This window comes from Squalius cephalus (assembly GCF_949319135.1).
Source record: "Squalius cephalus genome assembly, chromosome: 14".
Taxonomy (NCBI): Eukaryota; Metazoa; Chordata; class Actinopteri; order Cypriniformes; family Leuciscidae; genus Squalius; species Squalius cephalus.
The window spans coordinates 9,031,415-9,038,620 of record NC_137135.1 but is presented as its reverse complement, the minus strand read 5'-3'; positions in this window follow the sequence as shown (position 1 = coordinate 9,038,620).

Here is a 7,206-nt window from a genome sequence, read left to right as displayed (position 1 = left end):
TGATGTGTTAAGAATTAACTGCTTGATCACATTTTAAGATACAGATTAAAAGACACTATTGTCATACATACACTGATACTTGTATGCTCAAATGTTTTATTGTTAATTTTCCTTTAGAAAATATGTTTCTGTTAAAAACCAAGGAGTTTTGTGTCAATTTAAAGGGATACTTCACCGATTTTTCATATTAAATTATGTTATTCCCTTAACTAAGACGAGTTGATACATACCTCTCTCGTCTCAGTGCGTGCACTCAATCGCTCTGGCGCGTGGCGACACTTTTATAGCACTTAGCTTAGCCCAGTTCATTCATTAGGATCCAGACAGAGAAGCGACCAAACATCTCCATGTTTTCACTATTTAAATACAGTTACACGAGTAGTTACACGACCAAGTATGGTGACACAAAATAAAACGCGGCGCTTTTCTAAGCGGGTAAAAAGGATAACTATAATGTATGGCGGAATAGCACTTGGGACTCGGCGCAGTAAAAAGTCACGTTGGTTCTAATGACAGAAGTGAGAGGGAGAGGATTTTTCAGGCGTGACTTTTTACTGCACCGAGTGCGCCAAAAATGTGCACTCTGCTTACGGAGGATACCCCACCATCCCTCGATTCATTGGTTTGCTGTGCTTCTTCCGTATAAAGGAAACTCCTTTCTCCGGCAAAACTGTCTCCATGGTTACTTCGTAAAAACCTTTGCATTGCTGCCACACTACCATTTTCGGTCCCCATACCCTCTCGGGACACCCTCCTATGCCAGTAACTGTTTTTATGAAGTAACTGGCTATTACTTTAGGATCATTGTTGGTTGTGTACACCTCCATCCACAGAATGTAACGACTATAACCATCTATACAGCCATTAATGGCAATGCCGTACGGTTTTAATTTATCATGTTTAATTTTGCATTATAATGACTTTAATCTCGAGATGGTTTTATTTTTTTATTATTGCTTGACCCTAATTGCTCGGCCTCTTCCGTAATATACAGTATATATATATATATATATATATATATATATATATATATATATATATATATATATATATATATATATATAACTGAAGCATGGGCAAAGCGTTTTGCACATTACTTTTAAAACCACATATCCACCAAAGCGTTTTTTTTTTTTTTTTCCTGAGGCCAGTATATATATATATATATATTTTTTTTTTATTTTTATTTTTTTTGCAGTGGGAGTGACACATATTTAAAAAAGCTAGCAGGGTATTGAGTAGCTAAGTCCTCTTCACATTTTTTTTTTTCTGGTCACAGAGAGCTGAACATTTTTAAACTTTGGGTAAAATGTCACTTTTCACTTTCAGAATCGCAATGGAGGAGGGGGTGAGATAAACGCCCTGTTGCTGGCATCTGAGTATCCATGACAGATATATGTGCCATATGACATGCCTGGACTACCACAATACTAAAATGAAAAACAATGCTACACATGGGTCTACCAGGTAAGCAGAAGCCACTAAAACCCAAGCATCTTCAGCTGAAAAACAAAAACAAAAAAACATTGTATATCCAAAGCGCCCCCAGCTGGGTATTTGCAGAAGAGCACCTGGCATTTTCAACTAAAAAGAAAAAAACATTTTGGTGAACATGACACACGACCTCAAGGAACCCCTACATGTCGCTATATTGACAAACTAGAAATTTTACAGTTTCTCCTAAATTATAATTTTTGCTGGCTAAAATGTCTCCACTCTTGTGATTATTAGTAAAATTGACTATGCATTTAATTATTTGCATGTATCTGTATTTTTGAGAACCTAACCAAAACCTGTTACAGGCAGATAAAAGTACAGTTGCAGATATTTATTGCAAATCTGACCAAAAACTCTCCCCTCACCTGTATCTTATTTGTAATAACCAAGACGTTATATATCAGAATAAGTCTTCTTTTTTCAGTAATTGATTTGAGAAACTTTTTGACTGTTTCCCAGTTATTTCATTCAGAGGGAATTTTAAACTATAACCACATTTCCAGAATAGTTGGGACATTTTGTAAAATGCAATACAATCAAAAAGCTGTGATTTGTTAATTCTCTTGAAAAAAAATATACTGGAAATTGTAGAAAGAAAATTTTCCAATGTTTTCACTGACCAACTTAATTTTATTTTGTAAATATAAACAAGTTTTGATTTGATGGCTGCTACACACTCCCAAAAAGTTTGGACAGAGGCACGTATACCACTGTGTCACTTCACCTTTCCTTTTAATTAGGCTACACTTTTTAATCATTTGGGAATTGAGGATGTTAATTGTTACAGTTTTGCAAGTGGAATATTTGCCCAATCTTGTCTGATACAAGACAACTGCTTAGCAGTCCGTGGTCGTCACTGTCTGATTCTCCTTTTCATGGTGGGTCATCATACATTTTCAATAAGAGACAGATCTGGACTGCAGGCAGTCAATCAGGCACATCCATTGTATGGTGCAGAGTGTCCAGAAACCACTCAGTCTTAGCATGTGCAGAATGAGGCCTGGCATTGTCTTGATTACCAGGAAAGATGTCATCTTGATGGCAGTTTATGTCTCTGTGCAATCCAAATATATGCCTCCACGTCAGTGATACCGTCACAGAAATGCAAAAGTTACCCATACCGTTTGCACTGATCCACCGCCATACCTTGACAGATATTTGCTTTTTGCACCTGTTGCTGATGAAAGTCTGGATGGTCCCTTTCGTCTTTGGGACCGAGAACTCAATGTCTGTTTTTCCAAAAACAAGCTGAAACATGGACTCATCTGACCACAGCACACATTTCCACTGTGTTTTAGACCATCTGAGATGAGCTGGGCCCAGTGAACATGCCGGCATCTCCACATAGAACAGATGTGTGCGTAACAGAGATTCCAGTGTCATTTCTTGATGCAGCATCAGACTGTGTTCAGTGAAAATGGTTTTCTAAAGTACTCTTGAGCACATGTGGCTGTGACTGTTTCTCATGCAATGCCGTCTGAGGGGTCAAAGGTTACGCAAATCCAACAGAAGTCTCCTGCCTTGCCTGAATCTTTTCACAATATTATGTATGGTAGAACGTGAAAGACATCAATTCTTTGCAATCTTGCATTGAATAATGTGATTTTTTTTATATTGTTTGACAATTCTCTCATGATATTTGGCACAAAGTTGTGAGCCATGACCCATCTTTGCTTACAAAAAAAAACTAAGAAGCTCTTTTACACTCAATCACGATCCCCTTACCTATTACCAATTCACGTGCTCATTGAGGACTGTTTCAAAAGAGTTTAACTTGGATAAACTTTTCACTTTTATTCAGCCTCTCTCACAACTTTTTTGTAGTGTGTTGCAGCCATCAAAATCAAAATTTGTTTATATTTACAAAATACAATTATGTTGGTCAGTGAATGGAAATGGGTTGTATATAGGGTTATGCAAATTCAATTTCCTTGTACCGGGTAACTCTCAAGGAATTCTAAAGGGAGTTGTTATAAGGGAGACTCTTAAATCACCTGGCACTTTAGCTGTCTCTGGACACATTTGAAACCCCAGTAGGTAGTAGCAGGGCTGGACTGGGCCAAAAAATCGGCCCTGGCATTTTGGCCCAGACTGGCCCACTATGATCATAAACCATGACCATCCATCTTTGGACGCCCTTGAATATGTATACCAACTCCTATTCCTTAAAACCACTAATGCCATGTAACGAGTGAGTAGGAATGAGTTAGAGTTAACAGATGAAATAACTCCAAAATTAAATGTAATAATACAATTGAACTATACCTCCACAGTGATGAATCCTAAAATAAGCTAAACTGCATTGGCATAGCAATACCAGTGTTTCCCACAGGATTTTTAGTAAAACTGTGGTGGGTGGACCTGGGGCCTTTTGGAGGGGTTCGGGGGCATGGTCCCCCGAAAGAAAATTTTGTGCATTTTAATGTAAAATTCATCAATCTGGAGCACTTTGAGAGTTAACGAGCTCCAACCCATATTCAGTGTGCAAATTGAACAAAGAAAAACTCAAACCATTAGTCTCAGTCTACATTACACTACTACATAATAATAGTTATAATATTAATCCCATGACAGTAATAGCCATATATTGTAAAACAAATGCACTGAAAAATAAAGGAAACTTTCATAATTAGTTTTGTTCTAACTTCTATACTTGAAAGAGAAACACAGGATCTTTCATTTTGACGGAAACTGCATCGAGCTTTTATTTTGGCGGACAACATGGTTTACAAACACGTCTCATTACAATTCTAGTAAAATGCGGTAATCGTCAACTATGCAGATGTGGAAATAATGTGTAAATGGGAAATGGGTTCATAGAGGGTTTGCACCTACGTCACGATTTGGTCAGTTACCCGGTTGCGCGGCCATATTGGAGGTACTCAGATGTAAACAACGGGATGGATTGCACTGTTTATGTAGCCTACTACTGAACACATTGTTACACTAAACTAATTTATGATGTCTAAACCACGGAAAAAACACATGGAAGCTGCGAAATCATATAGAGAAGGACTTAGTAAGCAGGAAAGAGCACGAAATTTTGACAAACTTAAGTTAATATGTGGTAAAGATCCGAACGAGCTAGCTTCTCTAGTCCTTACTGCAATTCTTCCTTCTATTTCTAATCCTGACATTGGCTACGTTCAGATTGTTAGTCCAAAAAAAGCACATCAAATCCATTTCAAGCTACATCCATATGTGGTTTGAAATCCTATTCAAATCACAAATCAGGAAATCCACTTCAGTCTGAACGCTCTGATCGGATTTCGCGTGGTTTATGTGACTTTCTCACGCCACGTAAAATGTAAACATCAGACGATGCTGCCAAAGTCGCTGCCAAAACAAGGCTGTGTTGTTGCAAAGTGCCAGACTAGCAGAAAATTATTATTTTTGAAACGTATTTTGAAACCGGCACGGATAAAGAGTTGTGCATACCAGCCTCCTACAGTTCTGCAGCAGGCTCAAGACGCAGTAGTCCAGCGTGGCGGCTACACATTTCCATGTTGTAAAATTTAAATAAGACAACATTTCTATTGCAAATGCAAACCCCTCCATCAACGCAACATCATTGCCGTATTGTCAAAGAGCTGCGTGGACACACAAATCGGATCTGAACAGTTGCGATACACAGTGTGGACATCATTTTAGATCATATTCCAATCGGATACAAAGATAATCGGATTTGGACTGACAGTGTGAATGTAGCCATAGTGAACTACTTTACATCAACATTTTAGCCATAGTCAACGCACATGTCTGATGCTGTGCCTCTCTCAACCACAAACGCCATCTTTCATCAGTTTTTTGCACTCTTCTCTTTAACTTTCGGCAGTCTATAGAACTGAATAAATGTTATTTTGACACATTTTACAGCGTCTGCTTGAAGGGCCTGTTTCTCACGCTATTTTTTCACGCTATTTCTCAGCACATTCCTTGCGTTTTATTCTTCATCTTTCTGACTATTTTGACAGATACACGCTGACAAGGCACGTGCGCGTAGAGCCCAAAGGAGGAGGTGTTTACAGATGTGATTGGGCCAGCCCAGTGTCAATCAATAAAATAACCAATTGGCCGCTGATCTATGTGTTTCATGGTCCGGTCTGTGAGAAAGATTTTTTTTTTTTAACCAATGCAAAAGACCCCAGCGAATTAAGTAAAACAAAACAAAACGAATGGGCCGCCGATGTACGAGTTTTATGGGCCGTTTAGACAAAAAAAAAAAAAAAAAAAAAAAGAAAAGAAAAAAAATATCATTTTTTATTTTATTTTATTTTTTAAAGATGGATCGGCCCAAAAAGCACGTCGGCCCACCGGGCACACGGTCTGCCAGATGGCCAGTCCGCCCCTGGGTAGTAGGGAAACTGTTTTTTTTTTTTTGTTGTTGTTGTTGTTTTTGTTGTTGTTGTTGTTTCACATCCTTTATCACACATACCTAAAGGTAACATGGAAAAACCTAAAATAATAATAATAATGAGTACTTTGTTATTAATCTTTAATTGCTGCTTGCAACATATATTCACCACAGTAAAATCACTCGTCAAATCCCTTATTTGCTGTTTTTATAAAATAAATCTAGCAATACGCTGAAGCTATTTCATCTTCTAAGAATTTGAAAGCTCATATGATAAAAAAAAAAAAAAAAAAAAAAAAATCCTGTTCTACCTTTTTAATTTATTTTGCCAAAGTTTGGGTTATCATGTGCTGTATTTTATTTATAATTGATGTTTTGCTTTCATCCTTTTATTACCTTTGCTCTGCACTTATATTTTGTGATACCTTTTGGCATCAATAAAAAGAAAAATTGATTTAAGCGTTGGAGCAAATGGAGAGACATGATCAGTTTGGGATTTGTTCCTCACACAAACCAATAGTTTGGCCACTAAATAATTTGAATATTTGTAATCTTTGAATAAAGTATTTTGACTTTCATTTGTTGTTATTTTCATATAATTTTTCATTATAACAAGATGTTCTTTTCATATGGATGAACCTATAAATAGATTTGACTATAATTATAGAGAACAAAAGCAAATCTTTTGTTTATGACTCGTATGCTTGTGCAGACCATGACTCATAATGACAGGCTATAAATAATGAGCCTATTTAAAACTATTAATTAAATAACCCTTAAATAAGAGCTTTGGGAGAGCTAACGGTTTATGACTTACACAAAAGAGATGGCATTTTAACGGTTAATGTATCTATTTAATGTTTTAATGCCCAATTCACATGAATTTGAAATCTAAACTCTGGCCACAGGCATTCATATAACCCCAACGAATTACACTGTCAAAAAGCAGTGAAAGAACTGAGGTGTCCATTGAGCCTCCTTATTTACAATTAGGCAACTTACCAAAAACAAGAAAACGCTTGTTTTGATTCCACAATAGCAAAATGTAGCTCGCATCATCCAGCCAGAGAAGCAGCAGACACGTCACGCATCATCTGCGTCACTGACGGCGTCCTCCGTGACGTCACGCGCACAGGGGCGGGAGTTTGGCGAAACCCAGGCGCCAACAAGACAGTTTTAATATAGCCTACTGTGCCGGAGTCCATTTAGGTTCAGGCGTAGTGACGTCGGATTTATTTATGGAAATTTGCAAATTGCCATCATCTACCCAGAGCGCTTGCTTGAAACACTAATATTGTGCAGAAAAACGTAGTCTAGCCTTTTAAATTACTGTTACTATAAGCTATATAAAATGA